Raw genomic sequence first — 19,603 nt, forward strand, 5'->3', positions numbered from 1 at the left:
TTCACAAACAACACAGGTGCACCCCAGGGCGAGACACTAGGTCTAATGAAGCTCTTATCAAGCAAATCTTGTAACTGTTCCTTCAATTCTTTCAACTCTGGCGGGGCCATGCGGTATGGCAGAATGGAAATAGGTTGAGTGCCCGAAGCCAAATCAATGCGGAAATTAATGTCCCTATCGGGTGGCATCACCGGTAGGTCTATAGGAAACACCACTGGAAACTCACGAACAACTATCACTGAATCTAGGGAAGGAACCCCTTCGCAAGAATCGTGGACATAATCCAAATAAGTTAGACACCCCTTCTCGACCATATGCTGAGCCTTCACATAAGAGATAACCCTACTGGCAAAATGGCCAAGAAACCCTCTCCACTCTAATCTCGGCAACCCCTACAAGGCTAAGGTCACCATCTTGGCATGACAATCTAATATAGCATGATAAGGTGACAGTCAATACATACCAGTATGACATCAAAATCAACCATATTGAGGAGTAGAAGATCTACACGAGTCTCAAGACTCTCAATGGTGACCACACAGGAACGATAAACACGATCTACAATAATAGCATCTCCCATTAGTGTGGACACTTAAACAGGAGCACTCAAAGAATTACGGGGCACAACCAAATATAAAGCAAAATAGGATGACACATAGGAGTAAGTAGACCCTGGATCAAATAGAACTGAAGCATCTTTACTGCAAATTTAAACAGTACCTGTGAGAAGAGCGTCAGATGACTTAGCCTCAGGCCTGGTTGGGAAAGCATAACACCGGGGCTGGTTTTCACTTCTAACGGCCTAACCTCCACCTCTAACAGTTTGGCCTCTACATCTAGCTGCCTGACCCCCGCCTCTGGCTGGCTGAGCAGGGGGTGCAGCAAATAGTGCTGGAACCATGGAACGAGAACTCTGATGTTGTGAGTTGCCCGTTGCTGGAGGGCAAAATCTAGCAATGTGCCTTGGATAGCCACAAGTATAACATAACCTCTGTTGCTGTGACTGATGACCCTGAAACTGACTCTGTCGACCTGAATAACCACCCTAATAACTCTGGGTAGAGGTGCATTAATAAGAGCTGGTGGTAAACTGTAGGCTAGCTGGTCGGAATAATGCATCTGAGGGCCACGACCACCTGAGGCACCGTGGGATGCCTGGAGTGCTGAATGAAATGGCCTGGGAGGATGTCCTCTACCAAAGGTACCCCTGCCTCTAGATGAGGCACCGCTGAACTCACCGTAATAACGAGGTTTCTTGCCAGAACCCTGACCTCCCTCAGTAAGAACCATCTCGACTCGTTTGGCGACATTAGCAGTCGCCCGAAAAGGAATCTCACTCCCAGCCTCCTTAGCCATCTACAATCTGATAGGCTGAGCAAGTCCATCAATAAACCTCATCACCATCTCTCTCTCGGTGGGAAGCAGAAGAATAACATGACGGGCCAAATCCACAAAACGGGTCTCATACTGAGTAACAGTCATACTGCCCTGCTAGAGACGCTCAAACTCACGGCGATGCTCCTCTCTCAATATGATAGGCAGAAACTTCTCTATGAAGAGTTGAGAGAACTGGTCCCAAGTAAGAGCAGGCGACCCAGCTGGTCTGGTCAACAAATAATCTCTCCAACATTTCTTGGCGGAACCAGTCATCTGAAATGTAGCAAAATCGACCCCATTGGTATTCACTATACACATGTTCCCTAGAACCTCGTGACATCTGTCAAGATACTCCTGGGGATCTTCTGAAGGAGCACCACTAAAGTGAATTAGGAAGAGCTTGGTAAACATTTCCATCCTTCACAAAGCCTTAGAAGACATAACTGGCCCATCTCCAACCTATGCCGCAACAACCGGCTGAACTACTCCGACTGGCTGAGCTGCTAGAGCCTGATACTGGGTAGCTATCTACTCCAGAGCAGGAGTAGTGGGAGTCTAGGCCCCTCCTCCAGCCTGAGAGATAGCTGGTGCCATGGGAAATGCACTAGTATGGGCCACACTCTTTATAAGGCCCACCAAACGGACCAAAGCATCTTGAAGTGGTGAGGTGGCAATGAACCACTCCGAAACCTGAGCTGATCCGGCAGGAACAGTCTGGGCTAGAACCTCCTCATCAAGATCTATTTGAGGCTCCGCTGCTCAGGCTCTGGGCTGAGCTTTGACCCTACCTTGGCCTTTGGCATGGCCTCGGCCTCGACCTCCGCCCCTCGTAAGAGCTGCCACTGGAGGCTCTGGCTGCTGCTCAGCTGAGGAAGCGATATGCGTTTTCGTCATCTACAAAAAAACAAGAGTAGAAGAGTCCAATCAGTATTGAGAAAACAACATCGCACGATAGAGGAGAATATAAGTGAAATTTATTCTTAAACTTCATAGCCTCTAGAAGATAAGCATGCACGTCTCCGTACTGATCCTCCAGACTTTACTAAGCTTGCTCGTGAATCATGAGACCAACCTAGTGCTCTGATACCAACTTGTCACGACATGGAATTCCCATCGTCGAAACCGTTATGGAGCCTAACCTTTCACTTCCTAGGCAAGCCAACGTTAGAGAATCATTAATCCAAATCCTTATTTTCATTTGGTAAATAACAATAATTAGCTAAGATGAAATATATTAAGTGTGGAATAATATAAATATTGTATCAATTACTATCACCTGGATCTGGAGTCACAAGTCACGAACATACTAGAATTTACTACAAGTAATAGACTGAAAGAAATACATCTGTCTGAATGAAAGAAATAGCAGTATAGAAAAGATAGATGGGGACTTCAAGGTCTGTGAATGCCGACAGATCTACCTTGAGTCTCCGAATGGCGGTCCAATAGCAAAATCTCGATCAACCCGAGCCCATACCAAAATCTGCACAGAAAGTGCAGAGTGTAGTATCAGTACAACTGACCTCATGTACTGGGAAGTGTCGAGCCTAAACTCGACGAAGTAGTGACGAGGCTAAGGCAAGGCACCTACAAATCAACCAGTACAGTTTAACAATGTATATACAAATAATAGTAATGAAGAATTATACAGGATATATCGGGAAGGGGAAACATGCTGGGGGAAATACGAGATAAAGAACTACAAGTGAATAATAACTAGAACAACCAATATATTATGAATCAACAAGACCACGAATACGGTAAAGGAAAAAATGCATGGCATCACCCTTCGTGCTTTTACTCCTAATCTCACCATAAATCAATAGAAACAGCACAGCATCACCCTTCGTGCATTAACTCTCATAATATGGAACGGCATCTCCCTTCGTGCATTAACACTCAAAATATGGCACAGCATCACCCTTCGTGCATTAACACTCACAATATGGCACGACATTACCCTTCGTGTATTAACACTCTCCCTTACTATAATGCAATTTTTAAATAACAACAGGGAGAGAGAATAACAAGTACAAGCCTTACTTCAACATTTGGTTCCACAATATCAATCTCAACTTTGAAATAAATTCTCAATTATCACCAGAAAATCCGTAAATATGATAAGAGCGATCAATTTAACAACATTAGTATAAACATGTAGCAATTAGGCATAGGTACTCGTCACCTCACATATACGCCGCTGACATGAATTTCACATAGAAAATAGTCTAAAGTTCCTAATTCCCTCAAGTCAGGGTTAGACACAACACTTACCTCGCTCCAAAGGCCACTTAATTCTCAATCACAACTTTTCCTCTAGAATTCACCTCCAAACCACTCGTATCTATTCAAAAATGACCCGAACATTCCTCCAAAAAGTTGAAAAATCGACCCCGGGCCCGCTTGGTCGAAACCAAGGTTCGCACCAAAATCCATTTACCCATTCACCCCTGACCCGAATATGTAATTGGTTTTGGAATCCGACCTCAAATTGAGGTCTAAGTCCCCAAATTTCTGAAATCCCTAGTTTCTACCATAACCCCTAATTCTACCATGAAAACTCTAGATTTTAGGTTGATAATTCATAAAATGTAATGGGTAATTGAAAGAAAATGGTTTAGAATCACTTACCAACACTTTGAGGAAGAAAGTAAATCTTGAAAATTGCCTCTAGCTCGTTTGTTTTGTGAAAAGTGGGAAAAATGGCTTAATCCCGTGTTGGATTATCTTTTAAGAGTTGGGTGACAGTGTGCATCGCGTTCGCGAGGCCACTGTCGCGTTCGCGAAGAGCATTGGCTGCCAAGCCTTCGCGTTCGTGAGACAATGTTCGTGTTCATGTAGGCTACCCACCCTGGCCTTCGCGTTCGCGAGACATTGCTTGCATTCGCGATGAAGGAAAAACTGAGTCCCCCCCCCCAGTGCCTAACACTACTCGTTCGCGATGAGCTTGTCGCATTCGCGAAGGTTAATGACCCCATCGCTTCGAGTTCGCAACCAAGCCTTCACGTTCGCGAAGAAGAAAATTTCGGCCTCATCAGTTTACTCTTCACATTCGCGGGAGGACCTTCACGAACGTGAAGAAGGATATGCCAGAACACCAGAATCTGCAGAAAACCAGATTTTCCAAAGTCCAAAACATCTGGTGGCCTATTCGAAACTCATCCGAGCCCTCGGGGCTCCAAACCAAACATGCACACAAGTCTAAAAACATTATACAAACCTGCTCGCACGATCAAATCACCAAAATAACACCTAGAATTATGAATTTAGCACCAAACCAAATTAAATTCTCAAGAACACTTTAAATTTTCTAACTTCTCAAGTGGACGTCCGAATCACGTCAAATCAACTCCGTTCCTCGACAAATTTCACACACAAGTCTTAAAATATTATATTGGACCTATACCGGGCTCCGGAACCAAAACACAGACCCGGTATCAACAAGGCCAAACATCAACCAATGCTTAAAATCAATTAATTTCCAGACCATTAATTTTTATCGAAAATTCATACCTCGAGCTAGGGACCTCCGAATTCGATTTCGGGCATACGTCCAGGTCCCATAATTTAATACGGACCCATCGAGACCGTCAAAACATGGATCCAGGCCTGTTTATCAAAAATGTTGACCGAAGTCAACTAAAATCAACTTTGAAGGTAAATATTCTTATTTTCATCAATTTTCATCATAAAGGTTTTCTGAAAACACGCTCGGACTGCGCACACAAATTGAGGAGGGTAAAATGAGAATTTTAAGGCTTAAGAGCACAGATTCAAGTTCTAAAACATAAGATGACCTTTTGGGTCATAACACACATCAATTATTTTGGGCTGATTTTCATGATATTGTGAGCCCGAGAGACTAGAGAAATTGATGACGGATTGTGAGTATATTGATGAGATCGGACTGCATGCCGCAATAGGCATTATTGATTCATGATGGGATCAGCCAGTATGCCGCAACGAGTGTTAGTGATTCATGCCATGATTGGCTTATTATAGAGCTTCAGATGGATCTTCCCCTCCGGAGTCTACACACCCATAATGAGCATAGGTACCTACTGAGCGCGAGTGCTGAGCGCAAGTGTTAAGAGCGAGTGCTGAGTGATTGGGAGGACAGAGTGACTGTGAGGACTGTGTGATTGAGAGGACTGAGCGATTGGGAGGGCTGAGTGAATTGGTGCTCAGAAAGTATGCATAGGGTTTCATCACTGAGTTGTATATTATTCTATATGTACACCTGACATACAAGCATAAAGATGCATTATCCTCATGATGTAATGTATTGCGTCATTCATGACTTCACATACACATTGATAAGTAGGCATAGTGATGTATTTTCCTCATTCCATTTGAGAATGAAACATTTACCTGCTGAAAGTTTTGGGAAAAATCATAGTTTTACAAACTTACTCATATTTTGTTGATTTCGGTAAAAGATTTGGATTTTCATTGATATACTTGAAAAGCATTCATATTTTCCATAATTGTGAATGAGTTGAGCATTATATCTCTGAGTTAATTATTTTATCACTTTTATTATGTTGTTATGAACTATTATTGGCTATTGGTGTTTGATTCAGACCTTTGTTCCAGCTTATCACTACTTTCAACATAAGGTTAGGTTTGTTACTTATTGAGTAAATGGGGTTTGTTGTACGGTTACTACACTTTTGCACCTTACATGCAAATGATGGACGCTTATGTTACTGTGTACGGTGGGAGCTGCATTCGAATATGTACATGTGTTTCGGTCATAGCTACCTCTTTATCTTGGTAGCTTTAGAATTTTAATTTGTTCATGTATATTTCAAACATATGATGTACTTTATTTCATACCAACTTTGTAAATTCAAAATCTTAGAAGCTCATGATTTGTAGTACCAGTCATTGGGAAATGTATCAAGGTTCAAATATTTTATCATTCATTTGTCTCAATAAATATCATTAAACTAGAGAGTTGTTAATTGGCTTACCTAGCGGGTTGGGTTAGGTACCATCATGACTAGTTGGATTTTGGGTCGTGAAAAGTAGGTATCAGAGCTCTAGGTTCCTAGGTTCTATGAGTCATGAGCAAGTGTCTAGTAGAGTCTTTCTGATCGGTTTGATGATGTCCATACCTATCTTCGAGAGGCTACATGGAATTTAGGATAAACTTCCCATCTTTCTTTCACTATCGTGCAATATCGATTCAGCTTGAAGCTTAATTCTTTGAATTCCTTCCACGCACTCGCATGTGCATATGAGCGCTCGGTATCCGTTGTGCATCATTGGCTTGTAGATTCTGTGGATGAGGTGCAAGATGTGTTTTTCGTGTTTTGGTGATGGGCCAGTCTGGAGGACGTGAGGCCCGGTTTGGACCGCAGCTTAGGCTCGGTAGTTTAAGTTGTGTGAGCATATGCTTTTTGACTTCTATGCCTAGTGGTGTCTCTATGAATGGGACTGGTGGCTCGGTGAGTTGTTGGATGGCTATATGGTGAGTAGGGCATGACTGCGGGATGTGATCACATGGTTTGAATGTGACGGGAAGAGTTTGTTTGAGGTGTGAAAATAACTAGTGGATGCTTGATTTCTGTGGATGTGTCATAAAATCTTGTGTTATGATGATTTTTAAGAAATTCTTTCATGTTATTTCACTTGTGGAACGAAGTAGATTTTCATGTCTTGCTGATCAGTTCAGACTCAGGAAGATTAAGTGATTGCATAGTAGTTGTGGCTGTGAAAAGGTATAGAGAGATGCCAGTTTGAGGCTAAGCAGGTGGGTTATCACTTGTGGGGTAATCTACGGATGTGTGATCCTTATGATGGTGTGTGGAGACTTTCTTCTCTACCATTGGGTTATAGGTGTTGCGATTTGAGTTTAGATTGGTTGGAAAAGTTGACCTGACCGTCACGAGGATGAATGATAGCTTAGCAGATGATTTGATAGACTATATGGTTTGTGCTATAAGAGCTCATGAAGGATTTAGTTGAATCTCACGGCGGTATTATGGCGGTAATAGAGTATGGGAATTGTGAGTTATCGAATGTTTTGATCTATGGCAATGAGCCAAGTAGGGGAGTCGACTATCGATGAGTTGATTGCATAGTTATGTGTTGTACTGGTTTCGATTTCAGGCATGCTTGAGAATCATATATGACTTGCAGAGGTTGAGATCGAGGATGACTCGAGTAAAGGAATTTCTAGATACGGGTTATGTTTGTCATGCCCCAAAACCGAAGAGCGCGACCGGCGCTCAACCGAGTGAACCCGGCCGAGCAAGCCTATTAGACTTCCTTCTACCGAAACTCATTTCCATAAATAATAGAATATATATTTTCAATAAACAAACAATAAAGTGATCATGTCTACAATACCAATTTCTTACCATTAGTTACTTCATTTTAAAGTCTCAACTGAACACACATTTTACATAATCTGAAGTGGAAATAGTGATTCAAACACAACATAACGAGTTTGACTTCCCCAGCACTAATATACAACCCACACTATTAATGCACAGCCCATACTTGAACACATCCTCAATTGATAACATAATATAAATAAAGCATTTAGGATACTTATTGAACATATATCTTTCAACACAAACTTACTCGGAATAGCAAATTTTATAATGGACCACTCGGGCCTTGCATAAATAACATGAATATCGTGGGATTCAATTCTAAGAGAAGAATTTAGCCAGCATACCTCAATTGAGCTTCCTTACACTCCAGAATGTTTCGAAATTCTTAGTAACTTCAATCTATTTTAAAAATATAACAAATTGAACCAAAATTAGGAAGATGCTCTTTGTTCTAGCTCATTTGAGCATTTTATCAAACACTAGGTGCGCATTAATGTTTCAAGGTCCTTTTATGGAGGATTCCATCATCCTAAAACATAATCTTTACCATTTTTAGCTTAACAATCTTCCTACACCCTTCATAACACATGCATGTAAAATAAACAACTCTCATGCTCAAAAGATATCTTTCTAATTACCCATTTCTAGATAAAATTCGAAATTGAGGGTAAGGGTGTAGAATCGTACCTCTAGGATGAAGACCTCGTGAGTTTCCCTTCTTAATCTTCCAAAATTTGAGCAAGAATTGAAAAAAAATTATTGAGGAATACCTTTTCACGCTAGAGCACTCTCTCTCACTCTAAAATGTTAGATTTTTACTCAAAAAGGTCCAAAGTGTGTATTTAACGAAGTAGAGTCAGATTTTAAAAACCCAAAAATGAAGCTCTGAAACAAGGTCTGCGATTGCATCATCGATATGCGGACGACTGCATATCGGCCGCATAATAGGTGTCCAAAGATGGCGAAATATCTGCCAAGGTCTGCGGTCACTATGTAGCATACAGACCTATTCTGTGGTCGCATAATGAACCACAGAAAAATTCTGCAGTCGCATAGTCGACCGCAGAATGTCATCCAGAATTTCCCCTCTCCCGCCTCACTCTGCAGCCCTTATACGTTCGTAGAGTGATTCTGTTGTCGCATAGTGGACCGCAGAAACACATTTTTCTACCAAAAATTTTCCTTTATCCATCAGTGCATTGTTCAATCCAAAAAGTCCGAGCAATTTTTTTTATCCCTCAACACGTAAAACCTATTCGGCACCACGAAACATTATTTTATTTTACAAAATTTTATGGGGCCTTACAATGTTGCACTTTATGGGTATATAGGAGTAATGGAATGATTGAGTTGTTATTCGTGGAAGACGTAGTGCGCATGGGGTAGGAATTTGTTCGCTTGCATTAAGGCGGGGTTGCTTCTGTGCGTGTTGTCGTGCTGGGGGCACAAGTCGTTCGGCCCATTTGGGTGGTGCAATTGAGATTTGAGCAGAGTAGATGACTCTCAAGAAGGTTCTAATAGATGCAAGATTTATATAAAGCAATTAAGAATTTATTCGGATTCGTATATGGCTAGAATCTGAGATTTGCGTCGGATGGTGTCGGGACTCACGGTATTTCATTAACACTATGGATTCTACATTACAGTATCAGGAATTTAAAGGAAACAATTTTAGGTTCACATAAGGTCTCTTCAAAGTGGGTGTCTCGATTGTGGTACTTTGTTGTGACAAGAGAGAATACAATGGCATATGGGCCTTAGGACGGTGTGTTTTATGCTGGGAGTTTCTGTGGTAAGCTTTCGGAAAGGATCGTGGTGTTCTAGCAAGGGGAAGTGCTAACTTGAGGGTAATTCGGAAGGAAATCGGAGAAATAGGATAACTTGGTAGTAGGTTTGATTAGCATGGTAACAAACATGATCGATTTTTTGGGTACTTATGATGTGGTGAGTCTCCACAGGTGTTTTGGGGCAATACTCTTGTGTTTGGCGACCTGCATAGCTTGGTTGAGTTAGAGATATTTATCTTTGATTGCTTGGTTATGTGCAAATGGGTTTCAAAGAGATCTCGATGGTTTCTACCACGATTTGAGATGGATATTTCGTACCGGCATGAGGAGCATGTTTCTTGTTATGATTTTCTCCTGGATGGGATCAAATGGATGGTTTCTGACTAATCGGGTATGTATTTTTTTGGTAACTCGTAGTTAATTATCAGATTCTTGTGCTTTTCATATGATGGCATGATAGATGCGGTGTGTTGTGTGGGATTGAGATTTACATGATATTACTACTTGGTATTCCTTGAGAAATGTGCATTTTTCAGAAGGTGCACAAAGTGTTTACTTACAGATGCTTCATTGGTATTGCGGTACTCGCCTGGTTGATCGACTACTGATATTAATATTTTTTATATGTGGAACAGAAGAATTATAGAAGAATTCCTAGTGGAATAATCATGTATGAGAGATGTGTAAGACATTCGAGTGTTAGAACTGGGATCAGCTCTGTGATTCATGTCTTCTATATTTGGAGATTGGGAATTCTCAAAAACAGATTGTTTCGTGGTTGTGGACCGTGAAGATGTGGCCAAAGCTAGCCAGATGATAGTATGCATTATGGTTAATTCATTGTGGACGTTCGGAGGGTTACTTATCTATTTGTGTATAACCAGGGTTGATTTGGAGGCTTATTGGTAGGCCTAATTAGGATGTGTATTCTTCACCGGGTCAGATTTGTTGACTCAGCACGGATAGTGTTGAGGGGTGAATCATTTGGTTAGAGTGAGCTTGTTCGTGTTTCGATATGTTCTATGTGTTCCTCTTCTATGCTATGAGAAGTTATGATTTGTGGGTTATTGTAACGACCCAGCCGTCGTTTTGAGAACTTAAGTCTCGTTCGGTGGTATAAGGCCCTGAGCAGCTTCATATTATGTGTATTGACTTGCGTGCGTGGTTGAGTTCAGTTACCGGATGATTCAGAGTGATTTGGGACACTTAGTCCCTAAAACAGAAGCTTAAGTCTTAGGATTTTGACCGTAGTTGGAACTATGTGAAGACGACTCTGGAATGGAGTTCCGTTGGTTCCAGTAGCTCCGTTGGGTGATTTTGGACCTGGGAGCATGTCCAGACTATAAATCCGAGGTCTGTAGCCGATTTAGTCTAGAAATGGCGAAAGTCGAATTTTTGAAGATTTGGACAGGAAATGGACTTTTGGATATCGGGGTCGGAATGCGATTCTGAGAGTTGGAACAGCTCCGTTATGTTATTTAGGACTGGCCTGCAAAATTTGACGTCATTCCGGGTTGATTTGATAGGTTTCGGCACGGGTTTTAGAAGTTGAAAGATTTGAAATTTATAAGTTCGATTCATGGTGCGATTCGTAGTTTCGATGTTGTTTGATGAGATTTGAGACCTCAGCCGAGTCCGTATTAGGTTATGGGACTTGTTGGTATGTTTAGACGGGGTCCCGGGGGCCTCAGGTGAGTTTCGGATGGGCTACAGGTCTTTTCCCCCTATTTTTGAATTGTTGTTATCTATCATCTGGTTTCCTTCATCGCGTTCGCGTCCTTGCCTACTCGTTCGTGTAGTATTATTTTGGAGGGTGAAATTATTCCTCTTCACGTTCGCAGTCACCATCTCGCGTTCGCGAAGTTCTGCCACCCCCTTCTTCGCGTTCGGATTCCCTATCTCGTGTTCGCAAAGTGCAAATCAGGCCCTGTGCACTGGTGATCATTTTCCTCTTCGCGCTCACGTGTCACTTACGCGTTCGCGTAGCTATTCCATTATACTCTTCACGTTTGCGAAGAGCAGTCGTTGGGCCATCATACTTTTTCCTCTTCGCATTCGCAAACGTGTTGTCGCGTTCGCGAAGAACAACTGGGCAGCTTTGTTTCTCTTCTTCGCGAACGCGTCCCTCTCTCTGCGTTCGCGATGCACAAAACCCCTGGGCAGAATATAAAGTCCTCTATTCTGAGGGTTTTCCATTTTCACCATTTTTGGAGTTCTAGAGCTCGGTTTTGAGCGTTTCCTTGTGGGTTTTTCGTGCAAATCGATTGGGTAAGTGTTCTTCACCTAGAATTTATTTATTTCCATGATTCTATCTTTATTTTTATCATTTAATTTGTGTTTTGAGTTGAGGAAAATGGTGGTGTTTGAAAGAAAAATTCAAAATGAAAAATCACGATTTGAGGGACAAAATGCTATCGGAATTTGATGATTGTTGTATGGTTAAACTCGTGAGTGAATGAATTTTCGTATTTTGTGACTCTTACCCGATTCCGAGACGTGGGCCTGGGTCGTACTTTAGGGCGGATTTCGGGATTTTTATTAAAGTATTGATTTTATTAATTAGATTAGTCTATTATGGATGTATTCATGTTATGCAATTGTGTTTGGCTAGAATTGGGCCATTCATAGTCGGATAATTAAAAAAAGGCATTCTTACAGACTGGTTGAGCTTGGTTTGAGTTAAGTATCTTGCCTAACCTTGTGTAGGGGATTTTTCCCTTAGGATTGAGTCTTCTATGTTGATTGTAGTCTATGCACGCGAGGTGACGAGTGCGTGCTCAGACTTATTTGTGAAAAGTTGACCTTTAGGATTCTTATGTCCTTATATTCATTGAGTATGAAGTTGTTCTTGATATGATTAAGTTCCTATTTACTAGTTTCACCTCTACATACTTTAATTAGAATTAATTGCCTTCAGGATTCACTCCCATTGCCTATTTGACTCTTATTGGACTTAACTGAAGATTTTACCTCCTCTATTGTCATGCTATCTTTTCATAATTGCTTATCTTTATTTGAGATTATTATTATATCATCTTATAATTTGTTCAGCCTTAATTGAGGTTATGATTATATTTTCGCTGCTTATCCTTAATTAAATTGTTGAAAATCCTTAGTAATTCCTCAACCTTAAAAGAAGTTTTAGATATCCTATATCTTAGTCGACTTGTTTTATTTGGAATTATTTGACTCATGTTAGTTTCCCTGTTGTTGAAATGTATATTCTGGGATCGTTGATACATATTAGTTTCCCTTTGTTGAGTTGTTCCCTTTACGCCTAGCATTCTTTATTGTGGTTATTCCTTGTGAATTGGTTCTACCGTTTCTTTGTGAATTAAAGTTCTTGAGTTGATTTACTTGTCGTACTTTTTATTATTGTCATTGTTGCGGTGGTACTTGTTGTGGTGATGCACAAGGTTTCTGCCGTGCGGTTATTATTATTGTGATGCACGAGGTTTCTGCCGTGCGGTTGTTACTATGGGGTTGCACGAGGTTTCTGCCATGCTATTGTTACCATTGACATTTGCACATGCGAAGCGACAAGGCGGGATATGTATATATATTTATGGGTTGTGCATGTGGCGAGACAAGGTGGGAATATTATTATGCACGTGTGGCGAGACAAGGCAGGCATTTATGTTACTATTGCACACGTGGCGAGACAAGGTGGGCTGTGTCAGGGATTGATTTGTGATGATTTATGGCCTGGGGGCATTATTGTTGTTGATATTTGTGTAGTAGTATGCTTACCTTTGTGAGCTTTATCTTGTGAAAGCTGTGAGAAAATATTCTACGTGATGTCCGTTCTTCTTCTTCCTTATACTTATTTGCTGGTATGGACTATGTTAGGATACTTGGACAAGCATACACGTAGTTAAGCACTCTTATCGGATAAGAGGTGTTCTTGATATTGTTGAGCATAGATGCTCACCCTTGTTTACTTGTCTTCTATGTGAGAATGGCTCTATTGGCACGTGAGTCGTCAGTGTGGTTATGAGGTGTTATGAGGGCACAAGATGCCCAGTGTTAGGGTTCAGGTATTGAGACCCGTGAGTTGTAAATTGTCCGAGGTTCGGTACCTCGTGGAGTTGTTGACTAAAACCTGAGGTTAAAGCGGTTGTAATTACCGAGTTATTACTTGACCTTGTTGTATTCATGATTACGGATATAGGTTGTGTTCCATTCACTTTGTCTGCGTCATTTTTATGATATTCCGCTAATACTTGTTTTTTCTTGCTTTAATACCATTACTGTATTGTGAGCCATATTGCATAGTCTTTATGTAGACATCATACTTTTGTTATTCATGTACATATATCTGTTCGGTTTAATAGACCAGTGGGTGTCTTGACTGTTCCTCGTCACTATTCCACCAAGGTTAGTCTTGATACTTATTGGGCACCGCTGTGGTGTGCTCATGCTACACTTCTGCACATTTTTGTGCAGATCCAGTACTTGTTCGTTAGCTAGCTGTGTTGACTGTTGCTGTAGAGACTCATGGTAAACCTGCTGCTGCGTTCGCAGGCTTCGGAGTCACCTTCCAGTTTTTATTTTGCACTGTTTATCCTCATTTCTGGACAGTTGTATTTAGAAATTTTCTAGCAAACACTTTGCAGAGCATATGATTTGTACTACCGGTTTTGGGAATTTTAAGAGATTCTATTTATATAATGTTGTTGTTTTAATTATTGTTAGGCTTACCTAGTTCCTAAGACTATGTGCCATCACAATACCAAACGGAAGGAAAATTTGGTCGTGACAGTTATGTGCACGCATGGTGCGATTCTCACTACAAGAAAAAGGGTTATTAGGGACCAAGAATTAACGACTAGTTAAAAATCTAGTCCCTAGTAGTGTATATATAGGGACGATTTTATTTCATGGTCCTAAAATCGCGTTCTTTTTTCGAAATAAACGAAGACATTTAATCTGGTCTAAAAAAGACAAATACCCGGTCTCTAATAATCACATTTCAGCGGGAGAAGAGGTGCGAATCAAATAATTAAGTAAAAACTTTTTACTTTTAGGCACTTCCCAAAATATCCCCCCCTCCCCTTCCCCCTCTCTCAACCCCTAAAATTCGAAGACGTTTAACACTTTCTCAGTAGCTCTTTCGTCTTCGGCTAAACAAATTCGTTAATCACTGGGCATTAGCTTCTTCAAGAGTAAGGTCATTTCTTCAATTTCTATCACGACTCAAAATACAACTAGACGTGATGGCACCTAGCCTCACCCGCTAGGTAAGCCAAATAACAACAATATGATTCAATAAATATTTAACTAACTCTAATACACTCCCCAAGGACTGGTAGTATAAATCATGAGCTTATAAGATTAGAATTTACAAAGATGGTATGAAATAAATACATCATCTATTCGAAATGTACATAAAGAGATGTTTATAAATGTAAGGCTACCATGAACAAAAGGCTCCTATAAACGGAATGTCGGTACGTCTTCAAATCCCGCTCACGTCGATCACACAAACATCAGCATCCAATATCTGCACGTAAGGTGCAGAAGGGTAGTATGAGTACAATGAACCCATGTACTCAATAAGTAAAAACCTAACCTTAGGTTGAAAGTAGTGACGAGCTGGAACAAACGTTAGGGTCCAACACCAATTGCCAACAACAGTTCATAACAACATAACAAAAGTAATAAAAGAATTAGCTCAGAGATAAAATGCTCAGCTCGTTCCGAGTTCTAGGAAAACAGTCCTGCTTTTCAAATATATCAGTGAAAACCCAAATCCTTTATCGAAATCACCAAAATATAAGTAAGTTTGAAAATTGTGATTTTTCCCAAAACTTTCAACAGGTAATTGTTTCATTTTTAAATAACATGAGAAAAATACATCTCTATGCTTATATGTCAATATGTGGGAGAAGTCATGAATGACGCAATATCGTACAATATGAGGAAAAATGCATCTTTATGCTTGTATGCCAAGTGTGCATGTCAATGCAATGCAACTCGGTAATAAAACCATATGCACACTCTCATAGTATCATTTCACTCCGTCCTCCCAGTCACTCAGTCCTCACAGTCACTCAATCCTCCCATTCGCTCAGCACTCGGCGCTCCCACTTAGTAGGTACATGTACTCACTGGTTGTGTGTGCAGACTTCGGAGGGGCTCCTTCAGTCCAAGCGCTATAATCCGCATGGAAAACTCAAGTGTTGCACGGACAACTCATGTGCTATAATATCAATATCTGGATCCACACGGACAACTCATGTGCTATAGTATCAATATCTGGATCTACATGGACAACTCACGTGCTGCACAGACAACTCACGTGTTGCACGGACTACTCACATGCTGCATGGACAACTCATGTGCTATAGTATCAATAACCTCACAATCCGGCCCCCAGCATCACTCAGTCATCAATCTCTCCAGTCTCTCGGGCAAACAATGCCATGAAACTAGCCCAAAATGATGATATGATGTGTCAATATATAGCAACAGAGACTGAGATATGATATGAAATGAATGAACATGATTGAGTATGAAATTACAATTTAAGCAAATAACTCAACAACAGTAATAACATCAGTAGGTCCCAACAAAATATGTATGTAGCCTAGACATGGATTCTAATATGGATCACATCTCAATAACTCCAGTACTTAGAGATTTCAGGATTACATATAAGTTTAGGTAACTACACAGCACCACAGAAATAATGACGTTACAATTCATACGATGCACGCCCAGACGCCCGTCACCTAGCATGTGCATCACCTAAACAACAAACACATAACACAAAATTTGGGGTTTCATACCCTCAACACCAAGATTAGAAGAGTTAATTATCTCGAACAAGCGGAGTCCAATATCGAGGCTAAACAATGCTCCAGAAATTCCATTTTGTGCGTATCAACATCCGAATGGCTCTAACCTAGTAACAATTAATTCGATTCAGTCAACACAAATTATAGGAACTAATTCCATATCAAAATACTAATGTTTCTCACAAAAATCTGAAATTATACTCAAAACTCGCCAGTGAAACCCACATCTCGGAACCTGATAATAGTTACAAAATATGTACGTCCATTCAACTACGAGTCCAACCATACCAAATTTACCAAATTCAGATAATAACTAGACATTCCATTCCCTAAATCTCATTTTCAAATCCCTAGGCCCAAATTCTCTAATTACACGTCAAAAATATGTAATCTAGGCAGAGTACTCGATGATAATTCAATATTACTAACTAACAATGATCCCAAGTGACTTACCTCAAGTTTTCCCATGAATTCTCTCTAACAATCGCCCCAAAATCGTGGTTGGAATGTCCAAATAAAAAAAATGTCAGACCCTTCTGTTTTTGTAGCCTGCCCAGCGTTTCCGCTTCTGCGGAGTACTTAACCGCATCTGCAGTCTCACAGATGCGAGGTCCTCCCCGCTTATGTGGCTTCTTTCGTTTATGTGGACAAGAGGTCCGCTTCCGCGACCTCGCATTTGCAAAACCCAAGCCGCTTCTGTGATGAGGCCCCTCCCCTCTCACTTCCGCTTCTGGGATCAACTCGTCGCAGGTGCTAGTCTGCTTCTGTGGTCCCGCATGCGCACCTGCGACCCATGCGCATGCCAAGCCAATTCTGCTTTTGTGCAACCAAGCTCGCTTATGCGAGCTCACACCTGTGAGCTATTTTCCGCATGTGCGGTTCCATCAGTAGACAACATCAAGTTTCAATTGTTCTAAGTTCAAATTTGATATGTTAACCATCCGAAACTCACCCGAGGCCCCCAGGACCTCAACTAAATACACAAAAAAGTCCTAAAACATCATATAAACTTAGTCGAACCTCTAAATCAGATAAAAAAATATTAAAACCATGAACCATACCCCAATTCAAGTTTAATGAAACTAAGAATGTTAAACTTCTACATTCGATGCCGGAACCTATCAAATCAAGTCCGATTGACCTCAAATTTTGCACACAAGTCATAGATGATATAACAGACATATTCCAATTTTCAGAATTAGATTCTGAACCTGATATCAAAAAGTCAACTCCCTGGTCAAACTTCCAAACTTACATTTCTATTTAAGCCAATTCAAGCCCAATTTAACTATGGACTTCCAAATAATTTTTCGGACACGCGCCTAAGTCCATAATCACCATACGGAGTTATTAGAATATTCAAAACTCAATTCTAGGGTTGTTTACATATAGTCAACATCCGGTCAAGTATTTCAACTTAAGCTTTAACCCTTGAAACTAAGTGTTCCAATTCATTCCAAAACCTCACCAGACCTAAACCAATTACCCCGGTAAGTCACATAATAACTGTAAAGAATACATTGAGAAGTAAATAGGGGAACAAGGCTATAATACTCAAAATAAGCGGCCGGGTCATTACAATTTCTCATTTGATTCGTTTTTTATAATGAAAATCATAAACTTTTTCCTTCCGTTACTTTCTTTTTTTCTCTGTTTTTTTGACCCATAGTTCTTTGATTGTGTTTCTTTCTTTGTTAGAATACTAATTTTTGTTGTTTGAGAATTAGAAGTGAGGGTATTCGGTTTGAAGTTGGGGCTTGGAGGGCAAGATCCATCTTAACGTTATGTGTTTGAATTGTTTTTTATCTATTGGAAATATAATTGTTTGTGTGTGAGAGCTAAAGTAAAGTATTTGAGGATTAATTGTGGAACTTTGTCTATTAGGGTTGTATTAAACAAGTCTTTTGGGAACTTGATTGAAAGTCTAAGGAATGTATGTCGTGGGTACATTGTGTGATTTTTGTTTGTTGTGGTTTTTCTTATGTGGTGATGAATTGGTTGAACTTTTTTCACATTATGTGCTCTAATTTAGTTTCTTTACTCTAGAATTTTAAGGTTTTTTTGAATTGTATAACCAATATATTGATCTTGGTAAATCCAATATAATATTTAAGAAAAACTTTAGACCAGGAATAAATGGTGGTATGCATTGTCTTTGTTAACGTATTGTAACGATCCAAACGGTTGTTTTGAGCATTTGCACTTCGCCCGGTAGTTTATGGGCATAAGTAGCTCTGTATGATGCATTATGACTTATGTGAATCATCGGTTTTGATTTTCAGATTATTCGGAATCGAATTGGAAGAATGGATTTCATTGTCGAAGCTTACAATTGGGAGAGTTGATCAAGTTTGATTTTTTGTATATTTGAACCTGGAATGGAGTTTTGATGGTTCCATTAGCTCCGTTGGGCGATTTTGGAAATAGGAGCGCGTCCGGATTTTAATTCGTAGGTCCGTAGTGGAATTTGGCTTGAAATGACAAAATAGGATATTTGGAAAGTTTGACCAGGAGTGAACATTTTGATATCAGATTTGGATTGTGATTCTGGGAATTGGAATAACTTCATTATGTTATTTGGGACTTGTGCACAAAATTTGAAGTAATTCCGGATTGAATTGATATGTTTCGGCACGAGTTATTAAATTTAAAAGTTCAAAGTTGATAGATTTCGATTTGAGGTGCGATTCATCGTTTCGATGTTGCTATGCATGATTTGAGGCATCGAGTAAGTCCTTGTTATGTTATTGGACTTGTTGGTATATTTGGACGGGGTCTCGAGTAGCTCGGATGAGTTTTGGACGAGGTTCAAATCATTTTCACTTCATGGTGCATTCCTGAAGGTTGCTGGTTTTGGTATGATCGCACCTACGGTTGGTTTGTCAGGTGCGATGGCCATAGAAGAGAAAAAGGCATCATAGATGCGAGATGAGAGCTGGATGGGGAGGCTAGCAGAAGCAGAGAAAAGGGCGCAGGTGCGGATGCACAGGCGCGTTCAGTCAAAGCGCAGGTGCGAGTGTCTTCATAGATGTAGAGTTGATATTGCAGGTGCGGGGGTTGATGGGCAAGGCCATTTTTCGCAGATGCGATCGTTTTCTGCAAAAGTGGTGGTTGCAGGTGCGACGAATTGTCCGCAAATACGGAAATCGCTGGGCAAAACCTATAATTCGAGGTCTTTGGTTTCTATCTTCATTTTCGGATTTTGGAGCTCGGATTGGGTGACTTTGGAGCAGTGATTTTCCACACAACTTGGGGTAAGTGTTCTCTACTCATTTTTTATCTTATATCACTA

This window comes from Nicotiana tabacum, chromosome 14, assembly GCF_000715075.1.
Source record: "Nicotiana tabacum cultivar K326 chromosome 14, ASM71507v2, whole genome shotgun sequence".
Lineage (NCBI taxonomy): Eukaryota > Viridiplantae > Streptophyta > Magnoliopsida > Solanales > Solanaceae > Nicotiana > Nicotiana tabacum.